General features: G+C 44.2%; 1 protein-coding gene across 4 annotated transcripts in view; it reads left to right on the top strand.

Moving 5' to 3' along the window:
* Positions 1-22,614, top strand: part of ELF1 (E74 like ETS transcription factor 1) — a 146,240-nt gene that overhangs the window by 36,242 nt on the left and 87,384 nt on the right. Inside the window, exons 1-2 of one of the 4 annotated variants that reach the window (XM_077297299.1) lie at positions 5,926-6,068; positions 19,789-20,917. The exons of 1 other annotated variant lie outside the window; for it this stretch is intronic. The gene's annotated coding sequence lies outside the window, so the exon portion shown is untranslated. Of the gene's footprint in view, positions 1-5,911; positions 6,069-19,788; positions 20,918-22,614 lie in introns of those variants that run through there. 2 more of the 4 variants (XM_077297297.1, XM_077297296.1) reach the window with 2 other exon arrangements.

The following is a 22,614-nucleotide window of genomic DNA, read 5'->3' as shown; positions in this document are numbered from 1 at the left end:
TATTAATTTATTCGCTTCAATGTTAAGTTCAGATTTCTGACTAATGGCGTGATTTTTTTCACCTGTGCAGAGCAACCATGGTATCTGGGTCCTGTCCTATTCACATTGATACATACCATGATTAACGCACTTAGCGGAAACGTGTCAGTTGGTTTCCCCAGGATTCCTAGTGGTGACCAGCACTTATGTCCTTGCAACTGACTGACAGACTGACCCCAAATCAAAGTGCCTTAGTGCCACCACTGCGCAGCCCTCTCAACTGCTGATGCAGAGCAAGGCAGAGGGCTGATTGTAAAACGCAGCCAGCAATCGCCTCTGAAGTGGGAAAGTATCTTTAAAGGGGTTGTCTGGTTAAAATCGTTAATTCTGCAGTCACGCTCTGTGCCTCCTGAATTATGAACCCTCTAGCAAGGATTCGCGGTTTGAGTTGGGATCAGAGGGTATGTAGGAGTTATACCTTCTCCTAGCCAGTGGGCACAGCCTCACTTCATACACTTGTATGGAGCAAGGCCATGCATCACTAGTGGGGGCGCAGCCTCTCTCAATACAAGTGTATAGAGCAAGGCCAAGCCCACTAGAAGGACTTTGGCCTGGAGTATGTATAACTCACACATACCCTTCTGTCCCGCTTCAGAAACCGGTGAATTCCTGCAGTGCATGCACTGGGGGGGATTCATAAGTCTGCAGTCAAGCACAGTGACTGCAGACTTATTGATTTGGACTGGACAACCCCTTTAATTATCAAATAGGAATGCTTAACCTGACTTCTAAATAACATTAAATGCCTAATGTTGCAATGGCAGCTTGGTTGAATTATTAATTGCTGCCTTGCAAGGCCTCCATGTGCACATGTAACGTCTGATGTCAGTTCTACTGTCTGCGCTTGGAAGATAACACACCGGCCGCCGCGCACCGCCTCATCTGTACAAGTAGTGAGTGTGTAGACACGGTTTTTGTACGTGACATTGCTAATAGAGCAAGCACTGATCAGCATGAATGCCTCAATACCTGAAGAACTAGTCCATCTCTCTGGAACAATCGCAATGTGACATTCAGGTGCAGCTTCCCATACCAAGGTTTATTTTAGCAATAAGCAGAGCTGTCAAAAATGAGGCAATGTTCAGAAGATTAGGATTCCACGCCTAAATCCTGAGAGAATCCACTAACAATCTGCAGCTACAAGTGAATAGTACATTACAAAGCATGTAATGTCACCTAAAATTTTACTGAGCCATTTGGGGAATCACCTTGGAAAGGACAAATGTCTCTTCAAGGTGGTTCACTAAAAAGAGGGGTGTTACCCAGTGAAGACAATCCTGCCCATATGCCATTCATGCGATCCCCTCCGTAATATCATACTAATCGCTTCTAAAGTTCTTGATTCCTGAAAATATTACGTGGAAGAATAACCGTATTTGGTAATGTTGAGCAAAAGGTTCACAGGATCTTGGTGCAGTTGGTAGTCCATGGCCACCGATGCAACGCTCTGCCAATGTCCACACAGCCATTCCTGATCAATAAGCCCAACAACACGTTAGCATTGCAGCGTGACGTTGTGCTGGGAATGTGGCAGGTAGGAAAACATGATAATTCAATCAGGGTCTTGCATATCTATTTTTTTTTTCCATTTGTTCCAAGTCTATTCACTTATGGCCAGCAGACAAAGGCGTAATCAAAAGACAAATGAGCATTTTTCCTTTTCATCAGTCAGTTGTTGTACACTGTGCAATGATCTGGAAGAAATTTTTGCTTGAATAATCGTTTGAGAAAATACTGTGCCATGTAAAGGTCTGTTAAAACTATGTTAGGAGATCTCAATGACAAGCTTTATAGTTTACTAAAAGGGTTTTCCAGGATCACTGTATTGATGACCTGTCCTTGGATAAGAGATCCATATGGGTGCTGGTCCACACTCTGGCACTTCCAACGATTATCTGTTTTTGCCTCTTGTGGTACCAAGATGTATAAGCATTATAGGGGTTGTCTACTACTCGGACAACCCTTCCATAATCACTATTCATCAGTTTAAAATAATGGAAACGCCAATAAACCTTCTTTGTCTCCCACACCATTTCTGTCAGCACTGGTTCTCCTAGCGCTCCCATGACATTGTTATGCCGCATAAGCACTGCAGCCAATCAGTGGCTGCTTTGGTGGCTGCTCATAGGCTGCAGCGCTCCTATGACGAAACAAGGTCTTGCAAGACCTAGAATGGCACTGATGCAGGAGGGGAGTAAAAGTTGATTTTGATTTTTTTCTTTGTCTTTTATGTGTCACTATTTCATAGAAGAGTTGTCCGGGAGTGGTCAATGCCTTTAAGTAGAAATTTGACCCCCTAGTACCTGAGAATCTTGGAAGGTGTTTAAAAATCAATTACAATGGGGAAAATAAGTATTTGATACACTGTCGATTTTGCAAGTTTTACACCTACAAAGATTTGAGGTCTGTAATTTTTATCGTAGATACACTTCAACTGTGAGAGACTGAATCTAAAAAAAATCCAGAAAATCACATTGTATGATTTTTAAATAATTAAATTGCATTTTATTGTATGAAATAAATATTTGATCACCATCCAGCCAGCAAGAATTCTCTCACAGATCTGTTAGTTTTTCTTTAAAAAGCCCTGCTATACTCTGCTCTCATTACCTGTATTAATTGCACCTGTTTGAACTCGTTACCTGTATAAAAGACCCCTGTCCACACAATCAATTGTACTCCAAACCCTCCACAATGGCCAAGACCAAAGAGCTTTCTAATGATTCCAGGGACAAAATTGTAGACCTGCACAAAGCTGGGATGGGCTACAAGACAATAGGGCAAGCAGGTTGGTAAGAAGGCAACAACTGTTGGAACAATTATTAAATTGTCATTCTTCCTCGGTCTGGGGCTCCATGCAATTTCTCGCCTCGTGGGGTGAGGATTACTCTGAGAGAGGTCAGGAATCAGGACCTGGTCAATGACCTGAAGAGAGCCCGGGACCACAGTCTCAAACATTACTGTTAGTAATACATTGCGACATCATGGATTAAAATCCTGCAGGGCACGCAAGGTCCCCCTACTCATGCCAGTACATGTCCAGTCCCGTTTGAAATTCGCCAGTGACCATCTGGATGATCCAGGGGAGGAATTGGAGAAGGTCATGTGATTAGATGAGACCAAAATAGAACTTTTTGGTATCAACAATGAATACAATCCCAAGAACACTGTCCCAACCGTGAAGAATGGTGGGGGTAACATCATACTCTGGGGGTGCTTTTCTGCAAAGGGGACAAGACGACTGCACCGTATTGAAGCGTGGATGGTTGGTGTCAGGAATCGTGAGATACAATCAGCCCTCAGTACGAGCATTGAAGATGGGTCGTGGATGGGTCTTCCAGCATGACAATGATTCGAAGCACACATTAAGGGCAACTAAGAAGTGGCTCCGTAAGGAGCATTTCAAGGTCCTGAAGTAGCCTAGCCAGTTTACAGACCTGAACCTAATAGACATACCAAACAGCAAGAATTCTGTCTCTCACAGACATGTTAGTTTTTCTTTAAGAAGTACTCTGCACTCATTACCTGTATTAATTGTACCTGAACTCGTTACCTGTGCAAGGAGTGGCTGTGTAAGAAGCATTTTGAGGTCCTGGAGTGGCCCAGCCAGTCTCCAAACCTGAACCCAACAGATAATCTTTGGAGGAAGCTGAAACTCAATGTTGCCCAGGGACATCCCCCAAACCTGAAAGATCTGGAGAAGATCTGTATGGAGGAGGGGGCCAAAATCCCTGCTGCAGTGTGTGCAGACTTGGTCAAGAACTATAGGAAACATCAGACCTTTGTAATTTGCAGACAAGGGTTTCTATACCAATTATTAAATTCTGTTTTCTATTGTATCAAATACTTATTTCATGCAATGAAATGCAATTATGTAAAAATCATGCAATGTGATTTTCTGTTTTGTTTTAATTTTTTTTATTTTTAGATCCTGTCTCACAGGTGAAGTGTACCTATGATAAATATTACAGACCTCTCCATTCTTTGTAGGTGGAAAAAATTGCAAAATCGGCAGTGTAGCAAATACTTTTTCCCCTCACTGACTCGGATACTTCCATTATCAAATGTCCTACAATGTCCTGCTGTTGTGAATTATCCTTGGTCCCTGCAGTTCCATATCTGGTTTTGGTAACTTCCTGTGTCCGCACGTGGCTAGTAAAGTCTATGAAGGGGGCTGAGTAACAGGTGCACCCTTCTCTATGAATCGGCCTTGACAAAGAAGGTAACTAAGCGAGCAAGTCAGCCAGCCACCTTTATCCACATCTCTGACAGAGGAAGCCTTCTCCTGTCCGAAACGAAACATTGTAAAGCGTATTTGGTTAGACTAAACAAAATGAAGTTATAAACAGATAGAAAAGATGGAAAAGAATCTCCTAACTAGAAAACCGCAATGAATCCTTGACAGGTGCTGGTCCCACCTCTGTGAACATGAATAGAGATACTGCCACCAAGGCAGGAAACCTAATGTGACCTTGTGGAGGCTAAAGGTACCTTCACACTAAACGACTTTGCAACGATAACGATAGCGATCCGTGACGTTGCAGCGTCCTGGATAGCGATATCGTTGTGTTTGACACGCAGCAGCGATCTGGATCCTGATGTGATATCGCTGGTCGTTGCGGAAAGTCCAGAACTTTATTTGGTCGTCAGATCGGCGTGTATCGTCATGTTTGACAGCAAAAGCAACGATGCCAGCAATGTTTTACAATGGTAACCAGGGTAAATATCGGGTTACTAAGCGCAGGGCCGCGCTTAGTAACCCGATATTTACCCTGGTTACCATTGTAAATGTAAAAAAACCCCAGTACATACTCACCTTCTGATGTCCGTCAGGTCCCTGGCCGTCTGCTTCCCGCACTGACTGTGAGCGCTGGCCGGCCGTAAAGCACAGCACAGCGGTGACGTCACCGCTGTGCTCTGCTTTTACTTTACGGCCGGCCGGCACTCAGTCAGTGCGGGAAGCAGACGGCCAGGGACCTGACGGACATCAGAAGGTGAGTATGTACTGGTTTTTTTTTTACATTTACAATGGTAACCAGGGTAAACATCGGGTTACTAAGCGCGGCCCTGCGCTTAGTAACCCGATGTTTACCCTGGTTACCCGGGGACTTCGGCATCGTTGGTCGCTGGAGAGCTGTCTGTGCGACAGCTCTCCAGCGACCACACAGCGACGCTGCAGCGATTGGCATCGTTGTCGATATCGCTGCAGCATCGCTTAATGTGACGGTACCTTAAGATATCTGTGGGGCCAAACAGTTTAGCGCACCTACACATCTCCATGTTTTCCATCTGTCACTGCTCTTCTCTGGCTCTATACATTCAGAGCTGTCAGTAAAAGTAGAGGTGTGTGTGAGTGACAGTTGCTGGGAAAGATGCACCTAAATGTTTGGCCACCCAAGGGTGCTTCGAGCGTTCCTACTTGGTTTGAAGAGTCATTCTGTGCTGATAGTCCCGTTAAAGTATATCAAATGTTAAGCATTAAAAAAAAACAAAAAAAACAGTGATGATAATATAATTGGTAAGGGTGATCTGTTCCATTGTAAGCTGCAGTAGTTTTCTCATCCGCTCACATTCAGCAGGCATTTTCCTGTTGGTAGATGTAGTAAGTGCTTATCTGCAGATTTCCTGTGCAGCCCTCTTGACATGGCTGTGGGGTAATCGGCAGCCGTCTCATACATTACATGTCCCCTCCCAAGTACCTGGCCCTCCTTATTGCACTGCCTCATGCACTTTGCTCTGTTCCTGGGTAAGGTGGGGCAGGGTGTTCCTCTTCCCAGCCTGCCCTGTGTGTGTTTTGTCTTACCTGCACATTTGCATGTTTGACCTAGCAGGATAATTGGGCCCCAAGCAACATGGGCGTTCCCTCCTTCACTAACACACACAGTTTCATGTATGACTCAGAAGGCTGAGGCAAAGATACCACTTCCCTAATCTGCCGTGGCCATTTTAACTCTAGCTTTTAAAACCTTTTTCTGATTTCAGACTTGTGGAACCTATACATGCAGGATCCTCGGGGAGCTGGTGACGAGGTAGGTGCTGTGCCTTTGGTTTCATCCTCTCAATGCCAGATCTGACAGGTAAATACGATTGTGAACATCAGATCTCTAGCTACAAAGCCACAACCTGTCCGAATCCTCGGGCGTATATATCTACCTCCCCATATGAAAAGTAACATTAGGTCACCTTAGTCTTACTTATCTTCATGGGGGCTGTATAAGGAGTCCAGACATGTGTGAAGACTGTCATACCTAGTGAACTGGGTTGGGGTGTTACACGCCGCTGACACCCTAAGTATTAGCTTAATATTAGAACCATAATATTAGATTTATATGATCATGCTAGTGTTAATTACATTACCCATCATCCTGGTCATAGGGTCTTCTAAATGGAGCAGGAATCCAATTCTTCTTAAGCCCCCCATACATATGAGATGGCTGTCAGCGAGCTATTCTTCTGCGGACACCTATCGAGGTCGCCTCTTCCATACACAAGCACTCGTTTGGCCCAGCATTCTGTACTATATAGATATTATGCACACATTGAGTACGGTACTTGCAGCAGATGTTTCTACACCAAAACCTAGAGTGTTGGAGGAGAAAAGCGTTGTGTACAATCTGCACATTTTCTATACGTTTTTACGTTTGTTTTTGATGCACCGTTCTTCCATTAATTTCAATGGATGAAATAGGCTGGAAGTTTTGACATGCTGCAGATTTGGAAATCTCTTGGTTAAAATCTGCAAGGAAAAAATAAACAGCGTGTCCATGAGATTTCAGAAATCTGTCACTGCAGTGTTTACCTTTGAAAAATGCATGGAAATAAGGCCGCAAAAACAGTGTGAACAAGCCCTATGAGAGAGGAATTGCCAGACATGTCTGCTGGCTTATCCCCGGCAGGCGAAGATGATCGGCAGTCCATAATCGGACTTGCACAATCCATGTCTCCCAGTTGGCTAACACTCCCATACATATTGGACTGTTGGCCAAACTTGTCCATACTGGCGGCTATGGCTAGCATTAGTCTAATACATAAGAGAGTATTTTAGTTGTGTGCTTTATGCACCTAAGCATTATATAGTCCTATGTCCTCCTGCAGATGGATCTTATTTTTCACTGTGATATAGAGAAATCGATGGTAAGCATATTGGAAAGAGTTTAGTTTCTGCTCCACTTGGAGAGGGTTATTTTGGCAAAGTCCTAGTGTATTAAGCTGTTCAGGAGACCCACAAACCAGTCAGCACTCGGATCGTGAAACATTTATGTGTGAAATTAGATACTGTGCATTTTAATACTAAAATTTGAAATTGTTTTGTTAAATTATTTATTTTTTGACGGATCAGTTTTTTAGACCACAATAACGGACACAGACTTAAGCCTCTTTCACACGTCCGTGTCTCCAGTACGTGTGGTGACAGTTTTCACACATAGTGGAGACACTGACACACGTAGACCCATTCAAATGAATGGATCTGTGCACATATCTGTGTTTTTTTTTTTTTTCTCGGACCATGTGTCCGAATGACCCACACGTAGACATGTCCGTTTTTCTACAGCTGCATGGATTACACGGACCCATTCAAGAAAATAGGTCCGTGTAAACATGTACCGCACACGGATGCCGTCCATGTGATGCATCAGGATCACACGGGCGGCTGCCGGGGAAGAAGCGCTACAGTAAGCGCTGTTCCCCAGTGGCTGGTGCTGAAGCTGGCTCTTATCATTCTTCCCTGCTCTACTGGCGACCAGCGCGAGCAGAGGAGAATGATGTCCGAACGATGACAGCAGGTGGGGGCTTTTGGGACTGTTACCCCCATCATCCGACACCTGCTGTCGCTAATAAGTCAAGAGCTGATGATCAGGGTATAACACAGACGCCGCCTGCGATCTAACTAAATAAATGAATGAAAAACCTGACGAGGGTTCCCCCCCTATTTTCTTGAACCAACCAGACAAAACTCACTGCTGGGGGCTGCAACCCTCAGCTGTCAGCTTCTGCAAGGTTGGTTATCAAGAATAGAGGGGTCTTCACACTTTTTTTTAATTATTTAAATAAATAACTTAAAAAAAAAAAAAAAGTGTGGGATTCCCCCATTTTTGACAACTAGCCTTGCTAAAGCTCAGATGGGGCTGGTGTTTTCAGGCTATTAAGGGGCCATTGATATAGCCCCACCCCAGCCTAAAACCGCATCCCACAGCTGCACAGATAAGGCGCATCTATTATATGATCCTTTTCTGGCGCTTTGCCCGGCTCTTCCCACTTGCCCTGTAGTGGTGGCAAGTGGGGTTCATATTTGTGGAGTTGATGTCACCTCTTTAATGACAGGTGATATCAAGCCCACGGTTTAGTAATGGAGAGGCGTCTATAAGATACCTATCCATTACTAATCCTATAGTTATTTGTTAAATAAAGACACAGCCAGAATAAAATCCTTTTATTTGAAAAACATTACACTGACTCCTTTAATATTCTAAATTAAACCATACTTACTGCAACACCTACTTCCCTGACGCCCTCTATCATCTGTAATAAAAATAAAATAAAAAAACAAATCAATATACCATAGCTGTTTGTCCTTGTGTCCCACGCTGTAATCCATGTCTGGGGGCTAAATAGTTTTCAACCTGGACAGTGCCAAGATGCGACTGTCCCGGCTGAGAAGCACTGGTGAATGAGCTGCTGAGAGCGCAGTATCATTCACCAGCGGTGACATCATTGAGGCCAGGCTGAACTGTGGTGACCTCAGGACCGTGGGAAAATGCTGGTGATGTTACCACTGGTGAATGATGCTGCACTCTCAGCATCTCATTCACCAGTGGTTTTCAGCCGGGACGGTTGCATCTTGGCTTCCGCACCAGCCGCCGGGGAACAGCGCTTACTGTAGCGCTTCTTCCCCGGCGGCCGTCCATGTGGTACTGATGCGGCACACGTGTGGACATGGATATCTGCGGTACCGGTTTTTCCGGTACTGGAAATATCGGGAAGTGTGAAACCGGCCTTAGGCATGTTCCCGAACTGAAAGTGTTAATGATTTATAGTATAGATAATATAGTATAGGTTTTGATACAATATTTAGGACGCTATGGAGAATTTTCACTTCATATCTACGTTATGCTTACAGAGTAAGTGAATTCTTTTAAACCTGGACTATCTATTAGCAGATCTGTCATCAGATTTCACAATACAAAGTATCTGCCTTATGGCGTTTTTGCCTTTGGATTAGCACATTAGGTTAAAGGTTGGACGTAATGGACATGTTTTTTTTTTTTTTTTTAAACCCTTATTACTATGAAACTTAAGTACGGTAGTAGTATGACTTTATTTTAGACCTGATGAGGAGTGTGCTTCCTTTGAAAATCCAGGGCAGAATTCCTGTATATAATTGATATTAAAACTGAGCATTTTTTAAGTCTAACTTTAGCTCCAGGTGGATTCTAAAATTTCCAGTGTAATATAAGGGATATACAACCATTATGATGTGAATTTTGCATAGCAACTACACCAGCCTCATCAGATGAGATCTATTTAATAATGTATGCAGTTTGTAGTGTTAAATCTGAAAGATCAGCTTTATAACTTTGTTAAAAGGACCATACATGTAAGACAAAAGTCTACTGAACTTTTTTATGTCTGTGGGGGCCTTGTGACTTTATGAAGGCAAATATTTTGGGGGAAAAGTAATGGGCAACTTTCAACATGCTATAGTTCCTGTGAATTATAAGTTCGTATCAAAATGTTCTAGGGCTATGTGTGCACACAGTTTTTTGGAGCAGAAACTGAGTATAAACTCTCAAAATCCTCCTAAACAAACGTAGAGTTTCTGCTCCAAAAAGACTGTGTACAGTGACTTATGTGATCCTCCCACTACCTGCCTGACTCCTCAATGCTTCAGCTGATCAGTAGACCTGACAACATGGCCGCTGGACCAGGATCCTGCAAAGGTTTTTATCCTCTCTTATGATCGGCATTGTGGACATGTCATTTTTATGATCTAATATGGAAGAATTAGAGTATCTGATGCTTCTGCTTTCAGGTACTTTCCTTGTTGTGAATCTGTACTTTCACACCAGAGCGGGTGAATAGATAGGTGTGATAATACCTAGTAAATGGCATATCGGCGAGGCATCATTTACAGGTGCTTCTCACAAAATTAGAATATCATCAAAAAGTTAATTTTATTTCAGTTCTTCAATACAAAAAGTGAAACTCCTTTATTATATAGAGTCATTACAAACAGAGTGATCTATTCCAAGTGTTTATTTCTGTTTATGCTGATGATTATTGCTTACAGCCAGTGAAAACCCAACAGTCGTTAACTCAGTAAATTAGAATAATTAACAAACACCTGCAAAGGCTTCCTAAGCATTTAAAGGCTAAGTGCACACGCTGCGGATTCCAATGCGGAATTTTCCGCAGCGGATTTGAGAAATCCGCAATGAAAAACCGCTGCGGTTTTCACTGCGGATTTATCGCGGTTTCTTTTGCGGTTTCCTCTGTGGGTTTTCACCTGCAGATTTCTATTGGAGCAGGTGGAAACCCGCAGCGGAATCCGCACAAAGAATTGACATGCTGCGGAAAATAAACCGCTGCGTTTCCGCGCGGTTTTTTCCGCAGCATGAGCACTGCGGATTTTGTTTCCCATAGGATTACATTGTACTGTAAACCCATGAGAAACTGCTGCGGATCCGCAGCTGCAGAAACGCTGCGGATCTGCAGCAAAATCCGCAGCGTGTGCACATACCCAAAAAGTTCCCTTAGTCTGTTTCATTAGGCTCCACATTCATGGGGAAGACTGCTGACTTGACAGCTGTCCAGAAGGCAGTCATTGACACACTCCACAAGGAGGGTAAGCAACAAAAGGTCATTGCTAAAGAAGCTGGCTGTTCAGAGTGCTTTATCCAAGCATATTAATGGAAAGTTTAGTGGAAGGAAAAAGTGTGGTAGAAAAAGGTGCACGAGCAACTGGGATAACCGCAACATTGAAAGAATTGCTAAGAAAAGGACTTTCACAAATTTGGGGGAGCTTCACAAAGAGTGGACTGCTGCTGGAGTCATTGCTTCAAGAGCCACCACACACAGACGTATCCAGGACATGGGCTACAAGTGTCACATTCCTTGTGTCAAGCCACTCATGACCAATAGACAACACCAGAAGCGTCTTACCTAGGCCAAGGAGAAAAAGAACTGGACTGTTGCTCAGTGGTCCAAGGTGTTGTTTTCAGATGAAAGTAAATTTAGCATTTTATTTGGAAATCAAGGTCCCAGAGTCAGGAGGAAGAGTGGAGAGGCCACAATCCAAGCTGCTTGAGGTCTAGTGTGAAGTTTCCACATTCAGTGATGGTTTGAGGAGCCATGTCATCTGCTGGTGTAGGCCCACTGTGTTTTATCAAGACCAAAGTCAGCGCAGCTGTCTACCAGGAAATTTTAGAGCACTTCATGCTTCCCTCTGCCGCCAAGCATTTTGGAGATGGAAATTTCATTGTCCAGCAGGACTTGGCACCTGTCCACACTGCCAAAAGTACCAACCTGGTTTAAAAACAACAGTATCACTGTGCTAGATTGGCCAGCAAACTCGCCTGACCTTAATCCCATAGAGAATCTATTCGGTATTGTCAAGAGGAAGAGGAGAGACACCAGACCCAACAATGCAAAGGAACTGAAGGCTGCTATCAAAGAAACCTGGGCTTCCATAACACCTCAGCAGTGCCACAGGCTGATCGCCTCCATGCCACACCACATTAATGCAGTAATTGATGCAAAAGGAGCCCCGACCAAGTATGAGTGCATTTACTGAACATACATTTCAGTAGGCCAACATTTCCGATTTTAAAATCATTTTTCAACCTGGTGTTATAAATTATTCTAATTTACTGAGATAATGACTTTTGCTTTTTCATTGGCTGTAAGCTATAATCATCAACATTAACACAAATAAACACTTGAAATAGGTCACTCTGTTTATAATGACTCTGTAATGAGTTTTGCCTCACCACCACCAGAGCTGCCGCACCCCCGACCTTCTGTCTCTTCCCCATTATCCTGTAGAATGTAAGCCCGCAAGGACAGGGTCCTCTCCCCTCTGTACCGGTCTGTCATTGTAAATTTGTTTACTGTAAACGATATCTATAACTCTGTATGTAACCCCTTTCTCATGTACAGCACCATGGAATTAATGGTGCTATATAAATAAATAATAATCGTTTAACTTTTTGTTTTGAAGAACTGAAATAAATTAACTTTTTGATGATATTCTAATTTTGTGAGAATCACCTGTATATTAGTATCTGTATTGTAAGCCAAGACGTGCAGGGACAGAATGTTAGCGTGTTAAAGGCCCCGTCTCACATAGCGAGATCGCTAGCGAGATCGCTGCTGAGTCACTAGTTTTGTGACGCAACAGCGACCTCAGTAGCGATCTCGCTATGTGTGACACGTACCAGCGATCAGGCCCCTGCTGCGAGATCGCTGGTCGTGTCGGAATGGCCTGGACCTTTTTTTGGTCGTTGAGGTCCCGCTGACATCGCTGAATCGGTGTGTGTGACACCGATCCAGCGATGTCTTCACTGGTAACCAGGGTAAACATCGGGTTACTAAGCGCAGGGCCGTACTTAGTAACCCGATGTTTACCCTGGTTACCAAAAAAAACAAACAGTACATACTCGCCTTTTGGTGTCCGTCAGGTCCCTTGCCGTCTGCTTCCTGCTCTGAGTGCCGCCGTACAGTGAGAGCGCAGCACAGCAGTGACGTCACCGCTACGCTCTGCTCTCACTGTACGGCGGCACTCAGTGAGAGCGGGAAGCAGACGGCAAGGGACCTGACGGACACCGAAAGGCGAGTATGTACTGTTTGTTTTTTTTGGTAACCAGGGTAAACATCGGGTTACTAAGCGCGGCCCTGCGCTTAGTAACCCGATGTTTACCCTGGTTACCCGGGTGCTGCAGGGGTACTTCGGGATCGTTGAAGACAGTTTCAACGATGCCGAAGAGGTTCCCCTGATCGTTGGTCGCTGGAGAGAGCTGTCTGTGTGACAGCTCCCCAGCGACCACACAACGACTTACCAACGATCACGGCCAGGTCGTATCGCTGGTCGTGATCGTTGGTAAATCGCTATGTGAGACGGGGCCTTTAGCGCTGCCCTTTAAAGATAACCGGACAGAGGCCTTTTACTCTCCAAACCACCACCACAAGCTGGCTGCTCTGGTCCTGTGCTTTCTAAAGGTGTTCTTTTTGGCCAAAGCAAATGCTTATTTAAGGATATGTTCACACAGATTTTAGATGTTTGTTGAGGAGCAGATTTTGCATAAAAAATACGTTTAAAAACGACTTCAGATACTTTATTTTGAATAAGTTTAATATTGACTTCTATAGGTAAACATTAATGCAGTGCACATGGTGTAGTGAACAAGTAAAAACAAAAACACCCCATGGACTGAAATTGCCTTTTTTTGGACATGAATTTTCAAGCCACACAATCCCATTTTGAAAACTTGGTGTGAAGATACACACGTGCTGTAAGCTATTTACCTTTTCGCAGTTGAGAAGTGGAGAGCATAGGGATAGACGCTGGCCATGCCCAATCCCACCCAACCTGTTAGGGTATTCGCCCATGATCATTAATTGCTGCAGGTTGGACGCTGCTTATTTATGCAGCATCAAACCTGCAGCAGCCAGTTACAGCATAGTGGATGGGATTTCAAGAAAGCCCGTGCCCACTATGCGTGTACAGATGTCTGCGATAAAAGAGAATTTCTCCCGATGAAGAAGTGTTTTGCTCATTCATTGTGTGATCAGCGCCTGATAATACGGCAGGATAATCATGCAAAGAGCATTTTTAACAACCCTTGGTCCCGATTATCTTGCAGTGTAAATGCAGTTTTCTGCCTGTTTACCTGAGATGTGCAGTGAAGAGGAAGCAGACTCTAGGGACTGCCGGGACCCTTCTGCAATCATACATTTTCTCAACAACTGTGTTTTAAGTGGGAAAAAAATCCTTTAAATGGTGTATGATTAGCGATATCCTTTTTTCTTTGACCTAAAGCCGCTTTCTATACAGGATCCTCAGTGTTTGGCGGTGTTCATGTTTTCTCTATTTGTTGCATCCCTTAATTGGTAAGTTCTGCTTATGTTGATACAATGTAGAGAAGTTCTTTCAATAGCTGACCACTTTCCAGATATTGGCTACTGGTGTGTGACTGGGAAGACTGGTTATATCTAGTGACAGAAGAGCGAGAAGGACCTATTCCTGCTCAGCACGGACGCTGGGCTCCCCCCCGCATAGTATGTGTAGTACTTCTGCCACCCCACCCCCTCACAACACACAATCTCGCAGGGATAAACTGCAGTTGCCCCATACATTCTCCTCCATGTTGTCTATTTAATGTATTAATCTAGTCTTAGACAGCGAGAAAGCTGTGTTGCACAACCTGAAGGTTGCAGTGACTGATTGCGACATTGCACCTAATGCTTGTCAGTGAGGTCCTGGAGCAGCTTGTCGAGACATGACCGTCATGAGCGCTCACAATGTTGCCTTGCCTTATCATCGTGCACTCGGTAGCACTGGACTCCATATAACAGAGACCTGTAGATCTGGTGTTGAAATCTGCTGTACATTTCAGGGGAAGTGAGAGGGGATGTTACCGGCTGGTTAGCTGCAGACCCCGCACTCATCAGCTGTTTTCACACCACGCTTTTGCCGTACAGTTGAGGCCACTTTGCTCCCAAAGCCAAGCAAGCAGTAAGCAATTTACTGTGGTGGAAAAACACTTCCCCAAACCCTTTCCTTCTAACATACTTCATATTTATTTTGTATTTATCTGCTCTTTTGTGTGTGAACAGGAACATCTTTTTCATCTACAGGCTTTTGTATGATAATAGTTATACATTTTTAATTTTATAAGAAAAGCCACTCTGCAGCTGGATCCATTACATGGCGGTGCTACAAGCTCCCAATCCCCGTGGTCTATAGCGTGGTACGTCAGCTCAGACGAGGTGTTCATCATTTTGTCAGAAAACCATGCAAACAATGAGTTTTTAGCCATCAAATCTGACAGCCCCATTGACCTGTGCATTCTGAACCTGTTAAGTCCTAAAGCTTTATCAAATGATTTAGGAATCTGCACAAAGTTGCAACTGTAAAAGTTGGAAATGGAAACTTCATGTCTATGAAGCATGGCGAAGGGTAAGATAGCGTCTGTATAGTCTGCTGAAAGTGAAAATGCAACACATATAGCGACATAGCGCTCCTCCTCTTCAGCTGAATTATTTATCTATCGTACACAGACAGCATTTTCTCCGACTTCTTTCCTGCAGTTTGCTCAGTGCAGCACTTCTAAGCCATGTCAGCGCCACATCATTCTTCCACTATGCAGGTATGTCTGCGAATGCCCCGCTTTACTCTAGTTGATGTCACAGGATCCAAAGGGCACTGATTGGACTTTTTAGGGCTAGGACATGGCAAACAAGCTACTTGGGTGTGTTGCCTGTAGAGAATCCTGGTAACGTATGAAGATCCCCCCTCCCCCATAACTGTAAATTCTATGCTGCTCTACAGAACTATACCCCAAGCCAGATATCTGTGGCCGGGATCATTGTTCTGTGGAGCAGTAGATAGAATGCAATGTCCAGGGAAGATCTACGGCAACTTTCTAATCCTATTAGAATTGTTTCATGTAAGGCAAGAATTGTTATCCTCCGGTTATGCCAATGCTACTTTGACTGCATCCACTGCCTCTAGTAATGACCTGTGTGGGCCTAAAGAGTCTGCATTTTATGCACATTGGAGGCAAATGGTGCATATTTCCAATGCGTTAAAAAGGCTACATATTTCCATGTAACAGTTTGTGATTTCTACTTAAGAAGGGTACAGGCAATCATTAAGGCCCCATTATAGTATGTGGTAAAATGCTACCGGTGCCATAAGTGTTTTGCATCAGTGTGTCGCCAGTGTATGGTCCGTGTGTCTGTTCTTATTATCAGTGTCACCAGTGTATGGTCCGTGTGTCTGTTCTTATTATCAGTGTCACCAGTGTATGGTCCGTGTGTCTGTTCTTGCTATCAGTGTCACCAGTGTATGGTCCGTGTGTCTGTTCTTATTATCAGTGTCACCAGTGTATGGTCTGTTTGTCTGTTCTTATGATCAGTGTCGCCAGTGTGTGGTCCGTGTGTCTGTTCTTACTATCAGTGTCGCCAGTGTATGGTCCGTGTGTCTGTTCTTATTATCAGTGTCACCAGTGTATGGTCCGCTTGTCTGTTCTTGCTATCAGTGTCGCCAGTGTATGGTCCGTGTGTCTGTTCTTATTGTCAGTGTCACCAGTGTATGGTCCGTGTATCTGTTCTTACCATCAGTGTGTCGCCAGTGTATGGTCCGTGTGTCTGTTCTTGCTATCAGTGTCACCAGTGTATGGTCCGTGTGTCTGTTCTTGCTATCAGTGTCACCAGTGTATGGTCCGTGTGTCTGTTCTTGCTATCAGTGTCGCCAGTGTATGGTCCGTGTGTCTGTTCTTATTGTCAGTGTCGCCAGTGTATGGTCCGTGTGTCTGTTCTTACCATCAGTGTGTCGCCAGTGTATGGTCCGTGTGTCTGTTCTTACTATCAGTGTCGCCAGTGTATGGTCCGTGTGTCTGTTCTTGCTATCAGTGTCACCAGTGTATGGTCCATGTGTCTGTTCTTATTATCAGTGTCGCCAGTGTATGGTCCATGTGTCTGTTCTTACTATCAGTGTCGCCAGTGTATGGTCCGTGTGTCTGTTCTTGCTATCAGTGTCGCCAGTGTATGGTCCGTGTGTCTGTTCTTACTATCAGTGTCGCCAGTGTATGGTCCGTGTGTCTGTTCTTACCATCAGTGTGTCACCAGTGTATGGTCCGTGTGTCTGTTCTTACTATCAGTGTCACCAGTGTATGGTCCATGTGTCTGTTCTTATTATCAGTGTCGCCAGTGTATGGTCCATGTGTCTGTTCTTACTATCAGTGTCGCCAGTGTATGGTCCGTGTGTCTGTTCTTATTATCAGTGTCACCAGTGTATGGTCCGTGTGTCTGTTCTTACTATCAGTGTCGCCAGTGTATGGTCCATGTGTCTGTTCTTACTATCAGTGTCACCAGTGTTTGGTCCATGTGTCTGTTCTTACCATCAGTGTGTCGCCAGTGTATGGTCCGTGTGTCTGTTCTTACCATCAGTGTCGCCAGTGTATGGTCCGTGTGTCTGTTCTTGCTATCAGTGTCACCAGTGTATGGTCCGTGTGTCTGTTCTTGCTATCAGTGTCACCAGTGTATGGTCCGTGTGTCTGTTCTTATTATCAGTGTCGCCAGTGTATGGTCCGTGTGTCTGTTCTTGCTATCAGTGTCACCAGTGTATGGTCCGTGTGTCTGTTCTTACTATCAGTGTCGCCAGTGTATGGTCCGTGTGTCTGTTCTTGCTATCAGTGTCACCAGTGTATGGTCCGTGTGTCTGTTCTTACTATCAGTGTCGCCAGTGTATGGTCCGTGTGTCTGTTCTTGCTATCAGTGTCACCAGTGTATGGTCCGTGTGTCTGTTCTTGCTATCAGCGTCACCAATGTATGGTCCACGTGTCTGGTTTTACCATCAGCGTCACCAGTTCATGGTCCGTGTGTCTGTTCTTACCAGCAGCGTGCCCATTTTTACCATGACACTGTTATCAGTGTTTAGAATGCATGGATAAATACATAAATCACAAAGCTTCTATCTTTTGCAATGTAAAGTACTGACCGCACATGGATGTCATTCATGTGCTGTACGTGTTTTTCACAGACCCATAGACTTGCATTGGCCCTTTTCATCCATGATGCCAGAAAAAAATGGACATGGGAACAGCATCATAGATTATAATGGGAATGTGTTGCCTTTGTTTTTTTTTTTTTTCCAAAATATTGTGTTTCCGTGTGGGTGCTTCACACCTCAAACCGCCGCATGCGGACACATCCACATACAGCGCATGTCCCTGTGTACCCAATGTTAAAGATAGGTGCGCAGGGAAATGATGGACACAGCCGGCAGTAGGCAGAGCTTCACGGAGGTAGCAAGGAGGACGTACGCTGCCTTCCGCAGCGCACAGGAACGCAAGTCTGAAACCAGCCTTAAAAAGTAGACTGGTGATCTACTGAGAAAATATCAGTTCTACAGTGGCAGGAAACCTGCTTGTTCCAAGAAGTTGCCCATCGATATCGACCTCTTGATGATGGGCCACCGCCGTAATGTATATGGGACTATGTTGAGTATTGTCAGAGAAAGCGAAAATCCATCATAATTCCTCTGTACAGTCCTTTTCTTTCAGCAGGAAAAATAGTTGAGACTCCAGAGACCCTTGTCTCCTAGAGATGATCAAAAAGATTGCAGGACCTTGGTCGAGCTGTCATCTTTTGTCCGTACCCAGCAAACAGAGCTCTGTGAACCTCCTACCTGCCGGCATTGCCTGCGCCCCCTGAGCAGGGCCGGTGCAAAGCACGCATGTATGATTTCCTGCATGGGAGAGGGTTCACTGGGCTCTGTCCAGCCACTGTGGACTACCAAGATACTGACTTTTTTGATCATCTTTACAAGTATCTAATTGTTTCACCCTATTGAAATAACTCGGGTTTTGGTCACTTTTTTTCAACACTTCTTTTTTTTTTTTTTGTTATCTTCACATCTACTGATAAAAACATTCATTTCTTAGAAACATGATACCAGGTTTGTATTTCTGCCATATGCAGGTTAAAATGGTCATATTCCAGTAGTAGAAAGATATCAATCCAACTTATGTGTTCAATAGAATTTATTATAGCAAAAATCCAAATGTTGTTGGATCAGCGCCGTATATACAGGCAAATAATCGGGCCATATGTGCATATTCCATTAATGACTCCGTTCATCATTTACATCCATAAGAATATAAAATTCATTGTGGGAATAGATGAGGTGCTGATAGTTTTAGTAATATTCATCTTTTTGCTGTGTTTTGGAACTTCTGCAGTTACTGTTTTAAACCCAGGTGAATGATAAAAATATTAGTTTTACATGAAATCTAGGATAAAATCTGATATAGTTCACACTGGGACACATGCTGATGTCTCACATGGACACCTTCAGAAAAGAGAGCAGGGTGCTTCTATTGTTAACAGATTTACCCATCCATGACCCCCACACAAAGAATCACTCTTTTTATAGTCATGGTGTGAATTTTCATTCCAGACATTGACATCAACTGTACCTTCCACCATCTTTACACGGGCCAATAACTGACCGAATGGGCATTCACAAGAATGCACAAATTCAATCATCGGCTCATGAAATCATGCCACCCATTAGCTGAGCTGCTGGTGGGCACTGAAAAAAACTAAAATGGCTCGGATCCATATTTCTTCTGCTTACAACATCACTGGAATCATTCAGCATTTCGTAATAAAAGTGCTGACCAGTTCCTGTTACATGAAGAGACTTCCTGTAGGATTACGGCATTGTGCAATATTGGAAGCTGATAAACCAGACCTACACCTGATCTCTTGCAGTTCACGTCTTCCTAGTAAACCTTTCTCCCATCATATCTCATGTAATGGCTCAGGAAATCCGCTAAAACAGACTAAATTTTGTGAGAAGTAGCTTTAGCCGACTCGTTTGACATACAAGCTGTTCTAGAACAGGGTTGCTGGTCACATTTTTATAGATCCATACTTGTTTGCTGAAAATACTTGAGACTTTAGCACTCTGATAAACCTGTCCTGGGGCTAATTTAAGAATAGATCATTTTGTTTGATCAACAGGGGTTCTAACCGTCGGCACAGTGAAGGCGAACACGCCAAGGCTGTATATGACTGTATGGGGTTCCAACGATCAGCACAGTGAAGGCGAACACGACACGGCTGTATATGACTGTATGGGATTCCAACGATCAGCACAGTGAAGACGAACACGACACGGCTGTATATGACTGTATGGGATTCCAACGATCAGCACAGTGAAGGCGAACACGACACGGCTGTATATGACTGTATGGGATTCCAACGATCAGCACAGTGAAGGCGAACACGACACGGCTGTATATGACTGTATGGGATTCCAACGATCAGCACAGTGAAGGCGAACACGACACGGCTGTATATGACTGTATGGGATTCCAACGATCAGCACAGTGAAGGCGAACACGACACGGCTGTATATGACTGTATGGGATTCCAACGATCAGCACAGTGAAGACGAACACGACACGGCTGTATATGACTGTATGGGGATCCAACGATCAGCACAGTGAAGGCGAACACGACACGGCTGTATATGACTGTATGGGATTCCAACGATCAGCACAGTGAAGGCGAACACGACACGGCTGTATATGACTGTATGGGATTCCAACGATCAGCACAGTGAAGGCGAACACGACACGGCTGTATATGACTGTATGGGATTCCAACGATCAGCACAGTGAGGGCGAACACGACACGGCTGTATATGACTGTATGCCGCTGCTGCATCTCAGCATAATGCCGGGGTATGGGTCATATTGCAAATCGCAAGGTACTGCGGCTGCAATGCGCAGTTCGCAAAAAGTCAGACAAAGTTTGGATTTTTTGCAACTTGCTTTTTGTGGTCTTAGTACACAGCCGCGAACACGACATGGCTGTATATGACTGTATGGGGTTCCAACGATCAGCACAGTGAAGGCGAACACGACACGGCTATATATTACTGTATGGGGATCCAACGGTCGGCACAGTGAAGGCGAACACGACACGGCTGTATATGACTGTATGGGGATCCAACGATCAGCACAGTGAAGGTGAACACGTCACGGCTATATATGACTGTATGGGGATCCAACGATCAGCACAGTGAAGGCGAACACGACACGGCTGTATATGACTGTATGGGGATCCAACGATCAGCACAGTGAAGGCGAACACGACACGGCTGTATATGACTGTATGCCGCTGCTGCATCTCAGCATAATGCAGGGGTATGGGGTCATATTGCAAATCGCAAGGTACTGCGGCTGCAATGCGCAGTTCGCAAAAAGTCAGACAAAGTTTGGATTTTTTGCAACTTGCTTTTTGTGGTCTTAGTACCTTGTGGGTTGTATTGAGACCCCATTCGTTTGCATTACGCTACAGTGTAGCATAGATTGACTTTCTTTTTATTGCTCACATTACACATTACCTGTGCCATGGCTAAAAGCGCTGTGTAGCCTAAGGCTTAATTTATACACACACTCTAAATGAAAATGAACGATTGTGCTTGGTGCTGCTACTCATTCCCATTTAGGTGACTAGGACAGGAACAGTACCAGGCACTGCTACACAGGCATGTATGGTGCTGTGTCTGTGTAAACCTTGTCATGATGTTGATCAGCAGGAGTCTTAAGTATAGGTGGTAGACTTTGAATTCCTACAAAGCCCACTCAAGAACAGGAGCTTTAATCAGCCAGATAAGAAAACGCCTTTCTGGCTTTCATGACTTTCCTTGGGGTGCTTTCACATTGCATGTAGGCACTCAATCAGTGGCCCCGTCGGGACTAATGAGGCCATAGACTATACTGGTGCCGGCAAAGCAGAGCCAACTGGGTGTCCGTCTCCAGTAGGTGTATATGCCCAGTATTGATGCACAGCAGAGCTCATGTTTCCTCTGTCGGCACAGTTATAGTCTATGGCCCCATCGACGTTGACGTCAATCACTTTTCGTGAAGGGTTCGGACGTAATCCTCGACGGGGCCACTGAATGGGTGGCTAAATGCATTACCCAAAATGTGCTCCACTGTGTTGTAACTACAGATAGTAATGTGATTATATGAATGCAGAGAATGTAACCTTTGGTCTAAACAATTGATGACCTAATTTATTTGTATAACAGGGAAAGGGTTTCAGTCTGTCATATTTTCCATGACAAACTGTTTTAGTGATCTTTAGTAATGTCTATATGTAGATCACGTGGAAGCATTGATTTATCACATTGAATTCATTAAATAGAATTGAAATCTTTTAGGCTATGTGCACACGTTGCGGATTTTGCTGCGGATCCACAGTCAGTTTTCCATGAGTTTACATTACCATATAAACCTATGGAAAACAGAAACCACTGTGCCCATGCTGCAGAAAAAAACGTGCGGAAACGCTGCAGTTTACATTCCGCAGCATGTCAATTCTTTGTGCAGATTCTGCAGCGGTTTACACCTGCTCCTCTATAGGAATCCGCAGGTGAAATCCGCATAAAATCCACAGTAAATCCGCAGGTAAAACGCAGTGCCTTTTACCTGCGGATTTCTCAAATCCGCTGCGGAAAAATCCACAGACCTCAAGAATACGTGTGCACATAGCCTAAAAGAAGACCTGTCACTGACTTGCAAGGAAATGAAAGATTTGGGATTTGAGAAATAGTCATTAGATTGTAGGTTAAAAGATCACTCGGACTCTGTTGCTTCATGATGCTTTTTCATAGTAAATATATATGCACAAATGTATTTAAATGTTTTCCTCTTTTAGAAAACATGCCATATGCTGCAGGAGTTGTAAAGAAGGGCAAACTGATTATTACTTCCCCTCCCCAGGTCTGGTGCTAGCCCTTTATCGCCACCCCACTCTGTTTGGCTGCAGTGCTGA

Source organism: Ranitomeya variabilis, chromosome 3 (genome assembly GCF_051348905.1).
Source record: "Ranitomeya variabilis isolate aRanVar5 chromosome 3, aRanVar5.hap1, whole genome shotgun sequence".
Classification (NCBI taxonomy): Eukaryota; Metazoa; Chordata; class Amphibia; order Anura; family Dendrobatidae; genus Ranitomeya; species Ranitomeya variabilis.
The sequence above is the reverse complement of the archived record's forward strand: the minus strand, read 5'-3'. Positions and strand labels throughout refer to the sequence as shown.